Here is a 19,567-nt window from a genome sequence, read left to right on the forward strand (position 1 = left end):
GTCAGCTGCTGCTGCAGCCCCAGTCCTGAAGCACCTGAGGAGACTCAGGATGAGAAAGCACAAGATACTGGCCCCAGAGAGCTGAGGTGCAGATCAAAGGAATGATATCAGTGAGCCTGGACTCTTGCATCTTCCTATGCATAGAAAAGTGCTAAATTCCTTAACTTGAGATCTCTGGATTTCTTTAAGTGACAGTAATTTTTTGATGTTCTGTCTATCTGATCTTTATTGCAAAAACTTCTGTATATCCTGGTTTCCCCCTTGCCTCTTCAGAGCAGTCTCTCAGAGCTGTCTGAGATGCTGTGTCCCAGGCTTAAGTCCTCAGTTTTGTCTACTGAACAGAACACAGTTCCCAACTTTGAGGTTGTGCATTTTTCTCAGTTGACAGACTGAACTGTTTGCATGAATTTTATCATTTAATACAAGAGCATTTGTTATCATCTCCATTTTATAAATTAAGAAATTAAAATCTTAAATTCAAGCAATTTATCCTGGGTCACTGGCAAATATACTGGAGTGGGTTGACATTCCCTCCTCCAGGGGATCGTCTCAATCCCGGGATTGAACCCATGACTCCTGCATCTCCTGCATTGCAGATGGATTCTCTACTGCTGAACTATTGGGGAAGCCTTGGGTCACTTGCTGCTAGGAATCGAAACAAAAAACTGAAACCAGGCAGTCTTGGTTCACAGTCATGCCCATAATCCCTACACTCTATGTCTCTATCAATGTAAAAAAGGAAAAAAAAAAAGAGAGAGAGAGAGAAATTCATCTCAATTAAGGATAAATCAGATGTATTGCTAGATAAAACAATATAAGGGATGAGTTTTTCTCTTCTCCTCGGTATTTTTAATACTTGTCTTTCATACTCAAGAAGTTTCCATTTCTCACTATAGCAACTGCAGTTAGACACTACACTCTTCCAACTGGTAGATTTTCCATTGCTCTACTGAATACAATTTTTTTCAGATAATCTCACTACTCCTTTCTTTAACATAATATTTTATCCAGAGTGTTTGATACCGATTAATACTTCTGTTATTAAATAAGATCAAAATTGTTTCACTTTAAAATGCTAACCATTACTAAATTAATTTTGTTTGCATTTTTAATGGTTGACCTTACTAGCGTTCATTTTGACTGTTCTTTAATATTTCTGCCTAATTCCTATATTTCTTTTATATAAAATTAATGCTTTAAAAGTGAAATACATCTTTTTTCATAGTATCTATTATGTCTTACTCTTCTTTGTTAGTATTTGTTACCTAGCCTTTGAGAAAATCACAATAAATCCATAGGAACTGAGGAGTCTGCACTTTAGCAAGCTCTCTTTCACTTCCCAGAAAGCTTTCTATATATAGTGCCTCTAAAATGGCTTTTCCAAATTGTTAACATACCTAAGTGATTTCCAAGATTAGCCCAAGCTTCTTTTATACTTGATAACACAATAGAGTAATTTTATTTCCTAACAGACCTAAAATGGCTTTCTGTGGTGTTTAGAATTCTGCTGGATTAGTCTAATTTATTTTGTATATCTTTTCATTAACTCAAGTGATAAAATTGAAACTTTTCAATCTAAAAAAAGCACAAAAATTTACTAATATGCTCCTTGGAGAAAATAAAGAATGCTAAAAATTGAGTTTCAGTACAGTTGAGTCAATCAGTTATGTCCAAATCTTTGTGACCCCATGAACTGCAGCATGCCAGGCTTCCCTGTCCATCACCAACTCGTGGAGCATAGTCAAACTCATGTTCATCGAGTCAGTGATGCCATCCAACCATCTCATCCTCTGTCATCCCCTTCTCCTCCTGCCTTCAATATTTCCCCCAAATCAGGGTGTTTTCCGATGAGTCAGTTCTTCACATCAAGTGCCCAAAGTATTGGAGTTTCAGCTTCAGCATCAGTCCTTCTTCCAGTGAATATTCAGGACTGATTTCCTTTAGGATGGACTTGTTGGATCTCCTTGCAGTCCAAGGGACTCTCAAGAGACTTTTTCAACACCACAGTTCAAAAGCATTAATTCTTTGGGCCACAGCTTCCTTTATAGTCCAACTCTCACACCCATACACGGCTATGGGAAAAACCACCGCTTTGACTAGATGGATCTTTATCAGCAAAGTAATGTCTCTGCTTTTCAATATGCTGTCTAAGCTGGTAAAAGTAATGCTTAAAATTCTCCAAGCCAGGCTTCAACAGTATGTGAACCGTGAACTTCCAGATGTTCAAGCTGGATTTAGAAAAGGCAGAGGAACCAGAGATCAAATTGCAAACATCTATTGGCTTATTGAAAAAACAAGAGAGTTCCAGAAAAACATCTACTTCTGCTTTATTGACATTGCCAAAGCCTTTGACTGTGTGGATCTCAACAAACTGTGGAAATGTGATGGGAATACTAGATCACCTGACCTGCCTCCTAAGAAATATGTATGCAGGTCGTGAAGCAACAGTTAGAACTGCGCATGGAACAATAGATTGGTTCCATATCAGGAGAGGAGTACATCAAGGCTGTATATTGTCACCCTGCTTATTTAACTTAAATGCAGAGTACATCATGCAAAATGCTGAGCTAGATGAAGCATAAGCTGGAATCAAGACTTCTGGGAGAAACAAATTGAGTTTACAATCACATAAATTAGGAAATAGTATTCACAGGAAAAAGAATCAGTCATTTTACAAATAGATTTTTGCTTTGTTTTTCGGTGTTTCTTTTAAAGCCAAAGATTCTCTGTGAACTCAAAATAAAAATGTCCTCAGTTTAATTCAGTTCAGTCACTCAGTTGTGTCTGACTCTCTGCGATCCAATGGACTGCAGCACACCAAGACTTCCTGTCCATCACCAACTCCTAGAATTTACTCAGACTCATGTCCATTGAGTCAGTGATGCCATCCAACCACCTCGTACTCTGTCGTCCCCTTCTCTTTCCACCTTCAATCTTTCCCAGCATGAGGGTCTTTTCAAATGAGTCAGCTCTTCTCATCAGGCGGCCAAAGTATTGGAGTTTCAGCTTCAACATCAATCCTTCCAATGAATATTCAGGACTGATTTCCTTTAGGATGGACTGGTTGGATCTCCTTGCAGTCCAAGGGACTCTCAGCAGTCTTCTCCAACACCACAGCTCAAAAGCATCAATTCTTTGGTGCTCATCTTTCTTTATAGTCCAAGTCTCACATCCATACATGACTATTGGAAAAACCATAGCCTTAACCTGATGGGCCTTTGTTGGCAAAGTATGTCTCTGCTTTCTAATATGCTGACTCAGTTGGTCATAACTTTTCTTCCAATGTGTAAGTGTCTTTTAATTTCATGGCTGCAGTCACCATCTGCAGTGATTTTGGAGCCCCCAAAAATAAAGTCTGCCACTGTTTCCATTGTTTCTCCATCTATTAGCCATGAAGTGATGGGACTGGATGCCATGATCTTTGTTTTCTGAATGTTGAGCTTTAAGCCAACTTTTTCACTCTCCTCTTTCACTTTCACCAAGAGGCTCTTTAGTTCTTCACTTTTTGTCATAAAGGTGGTGTCATCTGCATGCCTGAAGTTATTGATATTTCTCCCGGCAGTCTTGATTCCAGCTTGTGCTTCATTCTGCCCAGTGTTTCTCATGATGTCTTATACTTCAAAAATTCTTTTCAAATATAATCATCTAGGCACAGTAACATTTTCTAATTTGTGTAATAATTATTTTTACAATATGTAATTTTAGGTATATTAAAAAGAGATATATATCCTTTCCTCTTTATGTTAAAGAAAGGAATAGGGAGATTATCTGAAAATGTTCTCAATTTTTCCTCCTTTCTAGAATTCTAAACTCTAAAATACAAAATTAAGTGCTTTTTAAAAAACTTTTAATTTTTTTCATGAATTTGACATAATTTAATCGTCTTAAGGTCTTCCCTTGTGGCTCAATGGTAAAGAATCTGCCTGCAATGCAGGAAATCCAGGTTTGATCCCTGGGTTGGGAAGATCTTCTGGAGAAAGGAATGGCTACCCACTCCAGTATTCTTGCCTGGAGAATTCCATGGACAGAGGATCCTGGAGGGCTAACATGGGGTTGCAAGAGTTGGACACAACAAACACTTTGACTAACACTTTTCACTGTCAGTGGTCTTAAACAGTTGGAAACACTTTTGGACTTTACTCTTCTTTTTAAAAATATTTATTTGTTTGGCTGTATCAGGTCTTACTTGGGGCACACAGCATCTTCAGTCTTCACTGTGCCATGTGGGATTTTTAGCTGCAGCATGAGAACTCTTAGCTGAGGCCTGTGGGATCTAGTTCTCCGACTAGAAATCGAACCCAGGCCTCCTGCATTGGGAGTACAGAGTCTTAGCCCCTGAACCTCCAGGGAAATCCCATGGTTTTATTCTTCTTAAAGCAAAGATACCAATCATATTGACAAAGATGAGGGAAAAGTTGCAAGATGCCATTCTGGACTATAACTAATAATTATATACATGACAATACAAATTACTAATTTTGTGTTAACAGTAGTTGAACTAGTAAAGATAGTAGTATGTAGAATTTTGTGGAATAATGTTAATTTTAATAACCATGAGATCATAATCTGCTGAAAATTATGTTATGCTGTTGCTACTGCTGCTGCTGCTAAGTCGCTTCAGTCGTGTTCGACTATGTGCGACCCCATAGACAGCAGCCTACCAGGCTTCCCCGTCCCTGGGATTCTCCAGGCAAGAACACTGGAGTGGGTTGCCATTTCCTTCTCCAATGCATGAAAGTGAAAAGTGAAAGTGAAGTCGCTCAGTCGTGTCATGTTATGCTGTTAGATCAATTTAAATAAAATATGGGGCACAGAAGAGTGAGAGATGACAAATACCAATGTGAAATTAAAATAGATGTGAAAGTGATCAGGTCTAACCAAGACACTGAGGTCCAAGAAGTCTGATGAATGGTTAAAAGCACTGCACAGTTCATTGCCTCAGATACTGCTGAAAATATTAAAATACTAGTGGATGAGATACTCTGTACAGGGAATGGAATTAAAGGACAGCAGCTAAACAGAGTCTTAGTTGGCTTCCTGGATGTGCTAGAGTGAAGGGATGAAGTTTATGAATTTTTGTGCAAGATCATCTACTAACTAAATATCTTTGGATGAGTTAACCAATCTAAATTTTAATTTGTTTCCTCATTGAAAAAATAAGATTAGAAAACAGTACTTCCCCTTTAAAACTTTTGTGAGGATGACTTCAGTTAGACAACCCGCTACAACAGTATGTTCAGTGTTTGCTAGTCTTGATGGTAAAGTTTGCTCCCCTGCTGCACGGCAGGATCACTGAGAACAAGGATTTTCTTATTTGTACTTTGGACACAATACAATATATGTTTCTTGAACTACTAAATTGAACCCGGAGCTAAATTTTTTCCTGTGTAAAAGGGTGCAAACTGTGGTGTTGGGAGAAGACTCTTGAGAGTCCCTTGGACTACAAGGAGATCAAACAAGTCAATCCTAAAGGAAATCAATCCTGAATTGAAAGGACTGATGCTGAAACTGAAGCTCCAACACTTTGGCCACCTGATGTGAAGAGCTGACTCATTAGAAAAGACTCTGAAGCTGGGAAAGACTGAAGATAGAAGAAGGGGACAACAGAGGATGAGAGAGATGATTTTATGGCACCACCTATTCAATGGACGTGAGTTTGAGCAAACTCTGGGAGATGATGAAGGACAGGGGAGCCTGGTGTGCTGCAGTCCATGCGGTTGTCGCAAAGAGTTGGACACAACTGAGCAAATGAACAACAGCAAATGGGTGTTGGTCTAGGAATTATTGAAGTTTCTCAATTTCTTCATAGAACAGTTTACTACCATTTCCACAGTTTTACATTTTAAAATAATGCAAATCTTTATGAAATCAAATAACATTTTTAACAGTAGTCTTTTAAAAATATGATTTACATTCTTGTTTGGCATTTTATCAGATATTCTACTTTCTGTTCATTGTGGTTAAAACAGCTATTTAAAATTTAGTATTGTTGGACTTCCCTGGTGGTCCAGTGGTTAACAGTTAACACTACATACTTTCACTGCAAGGGGCATAGGTTTGATCCCTGGTCAAGGAAGTTCCACAGGCCTCCCAGTGTGGCCAAGAAAAAAAAAAAAAGAAATAGCATATCACGAAAAATAAGAAACATGAACCTTTTTAAAAATTAGCATTGTTCCTTGATTACATCTTTTGGACTTATTTTTTCCAGTTACTTATTTTAATTTATATTAAACTGGGTGATAGTAACTTAATATTCTTCTCCATCTAAAGTTTCATATTTTGCACAGAGGTAAACCATTTTTCCTTTGTATTTTTATTTGGACCTTGGAAATTTGTAGGTGCCATTAACAATTTCCTCTTTTATGTACAGACTGGCAATCAATGAATTTGTTGTCTTGAAACCTTACATGAGAGAAGCATGATTTTCTGATGTTCTACTCAAGCCCCCTTCAAATACTCTACATTTAAGTGCAATGAACAACAAGAGCTAAGATACTGCAGGTGCATTTTTGTACATTTTTACCTTCCTTTGGTCTTTATAAACTAGTTTAGAAAAGTTGTTTGGACTCTGGTACACGCAGCCAGACTACAATATTTATAGAAAATTCTCTAAAAAGCACAAATTAAATGTTTTAAGATACATTTATTTTTTATTCACCAAACATTTAATGATGACTTATTACATACGTATTACATACTCCCACTAGGGATGAGTAAGACAAAAAGAGGTATGAAAACTTGTACAATTTTCATGGAAGTTATTTTCTACTATGCGTTTTTGTAAAATCCATAACCACTCTATGTTCAGAAGCTTAAAAAAAAAAAAAACGGTAAATGTTTGTCAGATTAATGGGTTAATAGATACTTGCCCTGGAGAAGGCAATGGCAACCCACTCCAGTACTCTTGCCTGGAAAATCCCATGGGCGGAGGAGCCTGGTAGGCTGCAGTCCATGGGCTCCCGAAGAGTCAGACATGACCGAGCGACTTCACTTGCACTTTTCACTTTCATGCATTGGAGAAAGAAATGGCAACTCACTCCAGTGTTCTTGCTATTGGGTTGCACAGAGTCAGACACGACTGAAGTGACTTAGCAGCAGTTTGGTGAGAAAGGATAAAATTTTCAAACTGACTCTGCAGTTTTCCAATAGAATTTCAGTGCTTGCATTATATCTTGATAGTTTGTTTACCCATTTGTTTTAATTACCAGACTGCACAGTTGCAAAGGGCAATGATCATGCCTCATTTAGTGCCTGGCACATAATAGAAGTTCAGTCCAATTTGCATAATGAATGAATGAGTGGAACTGAAAAGCATTTCCCACTTGCACCAACACGGACAAATTTGCATAATCTGTGACCTTAGATTATGTCTGTGATCAAAGCACTATGATTGGATTTACATGTCTTCAAAAGAAAACAGCAAATACAGTAAACAGTAATCGAGGGTTCATTAATTTCTAGCTCAAGATAATTCTGTCTTCGCCTACATGAAATCCTCTTCAGGATTAATAAAGAACATATTAAACAAATTACAATGGACTTCACAGTATTGATTCTCGTTAAGGGGCAGAAGGCTAGAACAACGATGCTTAACGTTTTAAAGAAATGTACAATAACGGATTGGATGCAGATGTATTATCTTAATAAGAAAGTTTCATCCATTTAGTTAAATTCAGACATACAGATGTCCACGTAGACATGCTTGCTATTTTATACCATAAATATATGCTGAGATTTCTACCCAATAGCGATCAAGCACTGCGCATAACACCAAAGAAACCTGCCGAGAATCTGTCCTCAGGATGCTTGGAATCGTACTGGGATTCTTAACGATGGAAGCATTTTTTGTAAGATGTAAGGCTCCTACCCCCTCCCCCTCCCCAAATAGACAATACATATGATGCTAAAGGTGAACAGAGAGCAACGTCATTCTGTAATGACAATTTCTTGGAAGAAACACAAGTTTAGTTTCGTTTCTGGGAAAAGAAAAGTCGTTTTCGAATTCATCCTGTCCAAGTCGCTCCTCCTACCCCGCTGGAATCACCGTATCTCCTTCCAGAAGTCTCCCCAAGGGCTTGCTCTCCTCTGAGGCCTCGGTTTCCCCTTCCGGCTGGAGGCCGAGGGGGCGCAGTCCTCAGGGAGGCGCGCGGCCTCGCCTTAGCTTTTGCCCGCGCGGCGCGGACACTCGCAGGGGCCGCCGGGCCGACCTGCTCCCACCCAGGCGGCGGGAAGCGCGCTCCCGACCCGGGCCGACACCCCGCCCCGCGGCCCCGGCGCCGCAGGCCGAGCGCGCCGCGGGGCCTTGTGGGGCGCGCGGCCGGGCCCTCCTCGCGCGCTGCCCGAGCGCGGACGGAAGCCGGCGCCGCGCGGGCGGCCTTCTCTGGGCGGTCGGGCTCGGGCGGCCGGCGACGTCGCAGAGTTCAGTCCCTGCGGCCCCGTCCCCGCCTGCACCGGCGCCCCGCGGGAGGAGCCCTCCGTGCTCTGCGGGGTCCCCGAAGGTAGGTGGGGAGGCGCCCTGCACCGCTCCCCTGTCTCCGCCTCCTCGCGTGCCTGGCGCGTGGCCTCGTTCGGAGACTCGTATCCGCGCCATGGGCCGCTCCACGCGGAGCTCAGCACGTGTTCCGCGTGTCTCTCTACCCGATGCAGTGGATCGCAGCGGCGCTGGAGCTTTTGGAGTTAGACTCCGCCGGCCTGTGCTTCCAAATGTGTGGTCGTCCTGGGTGTGTTCTCAGTTCAGTTCAGTTCAGTTCAGTCGCTCAGTCGTGTCCGACTCTTTGCGACCCCATGAATCGCAGCACGCCAGGCCTCCCCGTCCATCACCATCTCCTGGGTATGTTCTAACCTCCATGCATTTGAGGCGCCCCCCTCATCCCCCCCCCCCCCCCCCCCGCCAAAGAAAAAGAAAAAAAGGGTTCCCTCCTGGGGGGAGAAAATGCCTGTGCTTGGAGGCCATTGCTGCGGTTGGTAGATCACTGCCTTGTGCACATTTTTTAATTTATTTTTAAAAAAATATTTATTTGGCTCTCTGGTTCTTAGGTGCAGCACATGGAATCTTCCTTGCGGCTGGGGATCTTTAGTTGGGGCATGTAGGAACTAGTTCCCTGACCAGGGATGGATGTCCAGCCCCTTGCGTTGAAGTGTGGAGTCTTAGCCATTGGACCACCAGGGAAGTCCCCAACACATCTTTTATTGAGCGCCCATTATTTTGAAGGAACCCCAGTCCATCCTAAAGGAGATCAGTCCTAGGTGTTCATTGGAAGGGCTGATGTTAAAGCTGAAACTCCAATACTTTGGCCACCTAATGGGAAGAGCTGACTCACTGGAAAAGGCCCTGATGCTGGGAGGGATTGGGGGCAGGAGGAGAAAGGGACGACAGAGGATGAGATGGTTAGATGGCGTCACCGACTCAATGGACATGGATTTGGGTGGACTCTGCGAGTTGCTGATGGGCAGGGAGGCCTGGTGTGCTGCGGTTCATGGGGTCACAAAGAGTTGGACACGAGTGAGCGACTGAACTGAACTGATGTAAGGTGCTGTAGGTATCAAAGATGGCACACGCATGGTCTCCTCCTTGAAAGACCTCCCAAGCCTGGGGTAGATACAGATGAAGAGTTAGGTAGGAAACATTCAGGGGCAGGGTGGGATTTCATTAGGAAATTTAGATAAAATGCTGCGGGGCAGATGGCTCCCTGGAGGAGGTGGCACCCTGACAGTGGCCGTAGGTACCAGATATTTAGGAAATGGGGTAGAAGTGGGGAATACATTGCAAATGAAAAGGATGATAAGAGTAAAGGCAGGAAGGCAAGCATATGGGGAGAAGACAGTGTTTTAGTATAACTTGAATGTCTAATAAAAGTGGCAGCCAGTAAGATGGGACCAGTGGTTTGTACTGAATCATGAAAGGCTTTGTATAGCTTCATAGGCTGCAAGTTCAGAAATACATTTTGGACTTCTGGTCATCAGGAGCCATAGATTTTGACATGTACTGTTATTTAATATTCATAAAATGCTCATAATGTAGAAAAACTCATAACCTGGACTGTGTTCTTGAGCAGGGTATATTTTTCAAGAGCAGTATTTGTCTCTAATTACATACACATTGATCACATTCTTCGGATTGTTTGCAACTGCCTTTTTTCTACTTAAAATCAAGAGATTTACAGTGTTTCATGTGGCTACAGTGAGACTCAGTCAACTCAGCAGAAAATTGTGTTAGCAACTATTCTCCTTATTTATATTTGGGAAGACTTACTGCTTTAGAAGTCTTTAGATCAAGTGCAATAAAGAGCCTGTATAATTTGGAACATGCATAATCTGGATGACTTTCAGAGCAGGAATATGGACCACAAATGACAAAATTAAGAGAGAAACCGGGAATGATGGTCAGGAACACAAATTGATGACTCTTAGTAAGATTTTTGCTCTTTTTTCATGAGTAATGGGGGGGATACCAGTATTTGGAACCAGCTTTCCATAACCAGTATTTTGGAGGCCTTGTCAAGATTTAGAAAACATTACCTTGAATATGTTTTAACATATATAAAGATGTCAGGAGTCCACTGGATATTGTGGTGAAGATCAGACAGAATAGCTCTTTCATGGGGCTTATATTTGTCATATGTAAGTTAAACTCTGCGGTACAAAGGCACTTGAAGGTGAGGGCCAGAGTCACAATGTAATAGAACCAGTGAAATTACTTTGGAGCATTATTGAGGTGCACGTATGACTTCTCTGTGCAGAATGGATTGGAGGGAGCCGAGAGGTCTGGCAGAAGACTGATACAGTCATAAAGACAAGAGGTGTTAATGGTTTGGGAAGAAGAAGATCAGTTTATAGATATATTCGATTGTAGAATTGACAGGGCATGGTATAGAAGAAGAATCAGGGGAATCGTGGCAGTAAAGTCAGAGAGCAAAGCATTTTAAGAATAGAGGCATGGTTTTTAGGGCGAGGTCTGCAGAGGAGTGGCAAGAGAATTTGCAGGTAGGCATCAGGTTTGTCTTTTTCAGCCTTTGTAAGAACAGCTAGGTGAGGTGGAGGTGATGGGATACTGTTTTGTTTTTTTCTTTTTTGTGTCTGGGAGTAACTTGGTCAGGATTATATATCAAGAGAAGTTAGGACAGAAGAAGAGAGTGAAAGAGCAGAGAGGAGGTAGTTTGGTGGTGAGGATACCAGGAGCTGGTGTGCAGTTTGTGCATTTTCCTAGAGCCTAGTTCAGGACAGGAAGACATGGGCCATTAGTTTTGAGGAGCATATTGTAGAATGACCAGGGTATTCTCACATGCTATCAGAGCGCCTAGGATCCAGCTTGCTTACCTATCCATTCATTCATCAGGTCAGCCAGCTTATATATATTATATATATTTAATATTTATTAAATATATATAATATATAAATATATATTATATATAATATTTGATATATATATATTTTATATATATATATATATTTAGTGCTTATTGTGTGTTCGCTGTAGCAATTTCTGCTCTGCGCAGGCAGGTCATGAGCTCAGTGGAACTCACTGAGGGTCATTGCCATCAAAGGACCAAGGAAGTAAAGAATGACCCAGCTGCAACTGTGATACAAGAGTATGGTGTGTTAAGAGCTAGGTATTGGAGGGAAATGACTTGATCTAAAGATATCAGGGAAGGTGTTTTTTCAAGGATAGAATGTCTAAGCTGGTCCTTAACAGAAACCTCTCTTATTACCAGATCAGCCAGGCTTTCTCCATGCTGCCTCCTGTTACCATCTCATTCTTGGCTCTGAGTTCGCTGGTGGACTCAGTGTCCTTTCTCTCGACACTTGAAATGTGCATTATGGTTAGCGGATGGGAAAACTTTCAGGAACCAAGGCTTGGCAAAGATCGTTCTCAAGCCAGCTATTGCTTCGTTATAGTGACTAAATATGAACTAAATGGCCGATTAATTTTATTCATGCTACATTGATTCCCATTTAGGGGATGAAAAGGGCTTGGGGAGTGGCAAATCAACGGTCAGCCACAGCCACCACTGAGCCTCTTAACATCCTTCGGAGGAACCACAACCGGCACAGATCCTGTCACTTCATATTAGGAAATTTTGGTAACAGCCAATGAAAGCTAGTGTTTTTTTCTTTTTTTAATACATTTAAAATTTTAATGCTCTGTGGGTCAAGTGATTGGGGAATAAGCATCCACTCCTGTTTCTCTCTGCAGGAAAGTGAAGGTACTATTGCTGCTATGATTTTGCATTTATATAGCACTTGAGTATTGGCTAAGTGCTGTTAAAATCAATTTTATTGTTCAATTTAAAAGATAGCCTAAAATCACCCCTGTCAAAACTTGTTTGGTGTGATTCAGCGAACAGGATTGTTGGAAAAATGGGCCTTCCATGATGTGGAAGAACTCTGATCAGTCAAAAGACTAGATACAATATAAGAGAATGTGAATAAGAGTTAGCTGTTAAATAGAAGACATTAGCCACGTGACACTTTTTTAATCTGCCTTTATAATGAAAGAAGAAAAAAAATACAGAAACAAAACAACAGTAGAGATGCAACTTGGCAGAAAGCCAACCTCCCTCATGACTTGGTTTGTAGCTAGGGCACCCAGGGATGTTTGATCAGTGACAGTATGTTTCCCTCCATATATTTATTCTTAAAGCATTAGGTTTTATTTAGAGCAAGTGTTGGCAAACTTTTCTGTACAGGACCAGTTAGTAATATATCAGGCTCTGCAGTCCTCCTGCGGCAACTCTGAGGTTGTAGCACTAAAGCAGCAATAGACCACACATAGGCTAATGGACATGGGTGTGTCAGTAAAACAAGGCTGATGGAAGCAAGGCCACACAGATTCGGCCTGTGGGTCATAGTTTGCATTTCTGGTCCATAGCACTTCTGAGATTACTTTACTGAACAGCGAGTGTTGTAGATTGGAATGATTGACAGTCGGCTGATAGCTCAGTGAAGGCAGTGATGGACTTTTCTTGTTGGCAGTTGAGTCCAGATCGTTAAACGTATCTGGTGAATGAAGGAACGAGTAGCCAGGATATCAGATGGAAAATCGCCTAACTGACATAGGCTAGATGGTTCTGTGTTCAGATCTTCAGGTCCTGTGCTGTGCTGTTCTGATTGACTCTTTGCGACCTTATGGACTGTAGCCCTCCAGGCTCCTCTGTCCATGGGAATTCTCCAGGCAAGTATACTGGAGCGGGTTGGCCCTGCTTTCCTCCAGGGGATCTTCCTGACCCAGGGCTCAAAACCTCTTCTCTTACCTCTCCTGGCAGGAGGGTTCTTTACCACTAGCGCCACCTGGGAAGCTCTTGTCTCCTATGGCACTTCTGTTTTGGGTAGAGCGATTACCTTGCAGCTGAGTGCTTAGTTCAGAACACAAATCCCGGCAAATGCCCGGAGAATCAGAAAGAGCCAACACTCTATATACGAGGATGGTAAAAAAAAACATGGGTCTGTGACTCTCATTTTAACTGAAAAGACATGTTGCTCTCTTCGGAAGAGACCTAGAGAGAAGGCAGTCCAGCCTCTTCCCTCGTCTAGGACCTTCCCATTTGCCCTGTTTTCCGTGGCTTTGCTGGCATTTGTGCTGGAAGTCTTCCATTTGGCCTCCCAGATCTCTGTGCCCCACCACCCTTCAGGTCCCACACCAGCCCCTGCTCCCCCTACAGTCATGAGGAGGATGCTGGGGATGGAAGGTCACAGCTCCTGCCGGGTGGTCCTGTCCTCCGCGGGTCTCTCTCCCAGCCCTGGTAACTGCCCCTCCTCTCCTCCCTTTAGATCCAAGGGAAGTGGAGGATGCCCTTGGCCTCTGCTGTTGTTTCTGGTCCCCTGCACATTGTGTTTCCCCCTTAGGTTGCCCACACCTTTGAAAGTAGCTCGTTCTTAAGCGCTGCTTCACATTACCCACATTGAGGTACCCGAAGCTTTCTGCCTGAACCCTCATGGGTACTGTGTCCTCAACACTTTCTCAAAGGCATCCATTGTATCTCACTGTCACTGAATGGTTTTTAAGTCTCCCAAGTCAGTGGCTGTGGTTTCTGTCTCTTATCATCACAAGATCTCAGGGTGGCAGTGGTCCTGATCCATTTAATTTTCAAGATCCATTCTGCCCCATTCCTGTCATCTCTCTCTGTGCTTGAATACCTCCCACAACAGGGAACTCATTCCTCCTAAAGCTGTCTCTCAGTCTTTAACGCATCTGACAGAATATGTATCCACAACTTCTCCTCCCATCCTTGTCCTGTTCCTTGGGGTTTCATGGAACAAGCCCAGTTTACATGTTACTCCTCTGTCCCTCAGACAGCAGGTTTCTGCATTCCTTTACCAGCTTTATCTGTTTAAAGGTGGCGTGCCTAGGACAGAATCTCTTTTCTTCGGTGTTACCTGCTGAGTGTATGAACATGATAATTTTACCTAGAAGGCTTACTACCTCCAAAGATTATGAGGTGGTCTGTACTTCATCATTCCTTGCTTGGAAATATAGAGAATAGATCCACCTGCCCCCCTTCCCACTGCCACACACATTCATGCTCCCCGTTTCTGCTGATAAAGTGTCACATGTCATATGAACAGGGCCTCCCTGGTGGCTCAGCTGGTAAAGAATCTGCCTGCAATGCAGGAGACCTGGGTTCCATCCCTGGATTGGGAAGATCTCTTGGAGAAGGGAACAGCTACCCACTCCAGTATTCTGGCCTGGAGAATTCCATGAACTATATAGTCCCTGGGGTCACAAAGAGTCGGACACAACTGTCACTTGTTGTATGAACAGCTATCTTAGATGAAGGCTTAATATTGTCCCTATTATTAGATTTATCTATACTTACAGATTATCCATCAAGGGAGTAAAGTAATTTATAAATTATAGATCTTTAGAGGGTTCTGTCTACTATCAAGTTTCCTTTTGCTTTTCCTCAAATATAAATTTAATTATCCTCTAGTTATTTTGGTGGCACTATGTAAAATATTTTGCCTAACTTTTTATTTAGGTTTCAAATCTGAACATCAGATATCAGAATCAAAGATTTTTTAGTACTTCTTTCTTTCTTTTTATTTTGTTGGCATTTACTCTGTGTACGTCCTTTCCCATACCTGTTGTATTTTGGAAATATAACAAAATATATTGAAATGCAATATCTTGGGGCTGATAATCAAATTGACTTTAAGGAAATGTTCTGAGTGGGTTCTTAAGTGTATCATTTATTTAAGTCAATTTTTATAATGAAAATCCAATTTATTTTTTAACAGGCCTCCAAAATATCTGTCAGCTTAATTCTTCCTTCGGATTTATTCACCTAGCTCATTCCCCATTTCGTTTTTGATTAGATTGCTTTCACCCTCGCAGAACTCTGGAAAATAAATCTTTTTGTATTTAATGTGTGCTTTGGTTTAATCTGGATGAATAGTAGAATGAAAACAACTCATTAGAAAGTAATTTTTATTGTTGGAAAGAGAGATGTGACTTTCTTAATCTCTAATAATTGCGAGGAAATGTATTTCAGAGACTGCTTGCTCACGGTCGCTTTCCTTCTACTTTCATGAATAGCTTTTTTCTCACAGGATTAAAAAACAAAATAAAACATACTTATGATTCTTTACAAGTCCCCCCAAATGGTTTTAGAGTAGCAGATTATGACCCATTTCTTTTTATCTCTGGAACAATGGTCTGAGAAAGCTACTTTCTTCCTCTTCTGAACTGCTTTTATACTTTATCCAAAGTTGCTATTCATGCATTCAGTTCAGTTCAGTTCAGTTGCTCAGTCGTGTCCGACTCTTTGTGAACCCATGGACTGCAGCACATCACGCCTCCCTATTCATCACCAGCTCCCAGAATTTACCCAAACTCAATGTTCATTGAGTCGAAGATGCCATCCAACCATCTCATCCTCTGTCATCCCCTTCTCCTCGCACCTTCAATCTTTCCCAGCATCAGGGTCTTTTCCAGTGAGTCAGCTCTTCGTATCAGGTGGCCAAAGTATTGGAATTTCAGCTTCAGCATCAGTCCTTCCAATGAACATTCTGGACTGATCTCCTTTAAGATGGACTGGTTGGATTTCCTTGCAGTCCAAGGGCCTCTCAGGAGTCTCCTCCAGCACCACAGTTCAAAAGAATCAATTCTTCAGCACTCAGCTTTCTCTGTAGTCCAACTCTCACATCCATACTTGACCACTGGAAAAATCATAGCCTTGATTAGATGGACCTTTGTTGGCAAAGTAATGTCTCTGCTTTTTAATATGCTGTCTAGATTGGTCATAACTTTCCTTCCAAGGAGTAAGCGTCTTTTAATTTCATGGCTGCAATCACTATCTGCCAAAAGGGTGGTGTCATCTGCGTATCTGAGGTTATTGATAATTCTCCTGACAATCTTGATTCCAGCTTTTGCTTCCTCCAACCCAGCGTTTCTCATGATGTACTCTGCATATAAGTTAAATAAGCAGGGTGACAATATACTGCTTGATGTACTCCTTTTCCTATTTGGAAACAGTCTGTTGTTCCATGTCCAGTTCTAACTGTTGCTTCCTGACTAGTTGATGTTTTATTTATTTTCTTATGTATTGGCCTCCACCAGAAAGAAAGCTTCTGAGAGAAAGAGCATCCTTATTTCCAGTTGTGCCTGGCACAACTGATAAATGGTGTGTGTTTGTGGGCAGAAGTATAAGTTTCTCATGATAATCTGCTTTTTTATGCCAGTGCACAAGAGCTTACATAGTTCCCAACAAATTGCTGCTTTCTTAAAAGCTATTTCTTTTATAAATATGGTTCCTAAAGCGCCCACTCTTACAAGATTATCTTGTTTTCTAACCAAAAAACAATCCACCATCCGTTATCAAATTATGAAAATAAACAGATTATCTATCTATCTGATAATAAGTAAGCACTATTTCATCTATATAATGAATAGAGTTTTTAAAATTACATATATTACCAATAAATTCTTTTCATCAAGGTCAGTTTCCAAAGACCAAAATTGTGATTTAGAATGTACTGCACGCATACAGGCAAATAACTGCAGCATCTTTGCAAATAGCAAATGAAGCAGTGCTTCAGCTCAAAGACCCCAAAGGTACATTTCTTACTAGGTTGCTGATGTAAAAATCTTTCGTGATAAATAATGGACAAATTCCCAGTTTCCCAGCATACTCCAAAAATATGACTACTGCATAAGATCACCGAGAAGGGCACTGATTCAAACTACTTGGCAGGAAGCTGGCTTCTTTCATTATTAATGTGCTTACCTCCTTTTCATCACTCATTGATAATAAGCGAAACTTCAGTAAAGAATTAAGGAAACAAACTTCTGAGAATAGTCACAGTGTTCAGAATAAATATTTTATCAGTGTTATTTTGCATGTTTTCGACTTTCCAGTAATTTTAGTATGATTTTCTGATTGGAGTCCGTCACATTGCTGGCCTAATATGGAAATCATATGCAAGTATCCCCTTACTTTCCCTCTTTCCAGTCTGGCAGGAAGTCCCACCGTGTCACAGACATCTTTCAAGGCATCTCATATTCTGTGTGTACACGTTAGCATCCTGGCCTGGCTCTCCTTCCAGCCCTTCTTCCCTCTATGGTGTCAGCAGTCCCTAACTCCTTAGAAAAATTCTCTTCCTAAAACATTACTAGGAGTGTTGCACTTATCCACACCGAAGACCATGCCTGTTTCCAGCCATCCATGGCAGTGAGTTCAGACTCCTCTAACTGACCTTCAAGATCCCAGCTTCCTTATTCTATATTATTTCCCTTTCTTTCCCCAAATACCATATTCTTCAGTCAGAAATCCATGCCCTCTCCCACAAAGAGGCATGCTGTTATCTGCTGGCTGCCTGTACTGTCCAGCCCATCAGATTTTGTCCTTCCTTTGCCTGAGTCCTTTTCATACTTCAGATCTTCTAGGCTGGCTCCAGAGTTCTGTTCCTCCTGTTCACATCAGCCCACAAGTGTCTCTTTCCCTGAGTTCTCACTGGGTTTATGCTGCGCAGAGAGAGGCACAGGCTTTGGAGACAGTGGACTGGCCTTGACTCATTGACCCATACACGCCTCAAGCGCACCAAGTGTTGCATTGTTCACTGTGTGCCTGATAGAGTACGTAGGGGTCATGTGCCTTGACTCACTTCCTCTCCTTAGTTTAGAAGTTGAGTATTCCTTTGAATCCCACTTTACAGATTAGCAAACTGAGGCACAGAGAGTTTGAGTAACTTGTCTAAGGTCACACTAATAGACGGCAGAGCTGGGAACCCTGCCTCCCAAACCTGCTCTCCTGTTTCCTACGCTGTCCTTGCCTCTTGAACACATATTTGAAATGATTTCTGATGGGAGTTTTTCAGAGTTGATTAGTATGCAGTACTGCTCATGCCTGTCTCACTAGGCTGTCTTTGGGGGTAAAAAATCCCTTATCTAGCACTGCTTGTGGAGATAGTGGGCCTGCCGTTGTGTGTGTGTGTGGGGGTGTGTGTGTGCACGCGCTCACGCGCGCTGCTGTGGTGATAACCTGAAATGAATGTCAGAGTAGACACAAGGGGACCACAGGGCAATTCAGAGAGGCCCATTCCTAGCCAGGTTACATTCAGTTCCAACTGCCAAGCTTCAGAAGTGTATCGCAGAAAGAACGTGTGGAGAGATGACAGTTAAAAAGTCCAGTTCCACCACTTGTTAACCAGATAGCCTTGAGAAAGCTACCTTCTGAACTTGTTTCCTTAACTCCAAAAAATGATACTAAATTCTACAACACAATCATTTTTTCAGATTTTGTTGAAGTGTAGCAATGTTGTGTTGATTTCTGCTGTATAGCAACGTAGTTCAGTTATGTATACATTCTTTTTCCTGTGCTTTTCCTTTTTGGTTTATCACAGGGTACTGATAAGGATTGATAAGAATATTGATAAGGATACTGACAGGAACTGTAGTTCCCTGTGCTGTATGGTGGGAGCTTGTTTGCCCAGTCCCAGAACTATTAAATGAGGTCTCACACAAGGCGCTGGCTGTCAAGTGACTGCACAGGGGCTCGTGTGCGGAGGTGTTCAAGAGATGTTGATGTTTCCCTTCAAGGCTTCACGCTGCAGTCAGGCTCGAGGCTTTCTTCCCGCTGCTGATGCCTTTTCCTTTGGCTGTATATATCTAAGCCGGCCTTCAGTTCTGTGACTCCTCCGGTCTTAGCCTTGTTTCCCTGAGCTGCTCCACTTCTCACCTTTTCTGTAGCTACTCATGTGCTGCGTGGCTTGACCTTCCCAAGTCCAGCCGACGAGGACAAGGTCCACAAATACGGTGGGCTCACTCTCTTGTCTAGTAGGGGAGCAAGACCCCCAAATGGTTGCTGATCCTGCCTTGGGATCTCTGTGTTTCCCAGTGCTGTGGAAATGCAGACCAAAAGGTGAGGAAGGCGGGAGGGGAGAATTCAGAAGACTTGAGACGAGGCGGCGGAAGGAGGCAGTGAGGGCCGAGTGGAGAGTTTGCAGACGGGGCTCAGGGAAGGGCGTTGCTGTCGGGGGACACACCACGGGTCGCAGAGGAGGCCCACCGTCATGAGAGTGTGTGCTTTGTTCCTCTGTGCCTAGATTGCAAACCTGAGAAGTCAAGTGTTTG

The 19,567-nt window shown here is 42.1% G+C and overlaps 1 protein-coding gene across 2 annotated transcripts in view; it reads left to right on the plus strand.

The window, feature by feature from the left end:
• Positions 1-8,055: 8,055 nt before the first annotated feature.
• Positions 8,056-19,567, plus strand: part of MEI4 (meiotic double-stranded break formation protein 4) — a 239,641-nt gene continuing 228,129 nt past the window's right edge. Inside the window, exon 1 of one of the 2 annotated variants that reach the window (XM_069598037.2) lies at positions 8,056-8,498. The gene's annotated coding sequence lies outside the window, so the exon portion shown is untranslated. The remainder of the gene's footprint in view (positions 8,499-19,567) is intronic. The other variant, XM_069598038.2, reaches the window with a different exon arrangement.

Source organism: Ovis canadensis, chromosome 8 (assembly GCF_042477335.2).
Source record: "Ovis canadensis isolate MfBH-ARS-UI-01 breed Bighorn chromosome 8, ARS-UI_OviCan_v2, whole genome shotgun sequence".
Classification (NCBI taxonomy): Eukaryota; Metazoa; Chordata; class Mammalia; order Artiodactyla; family Bovidae; genus Ovis; species Ovis canadensis.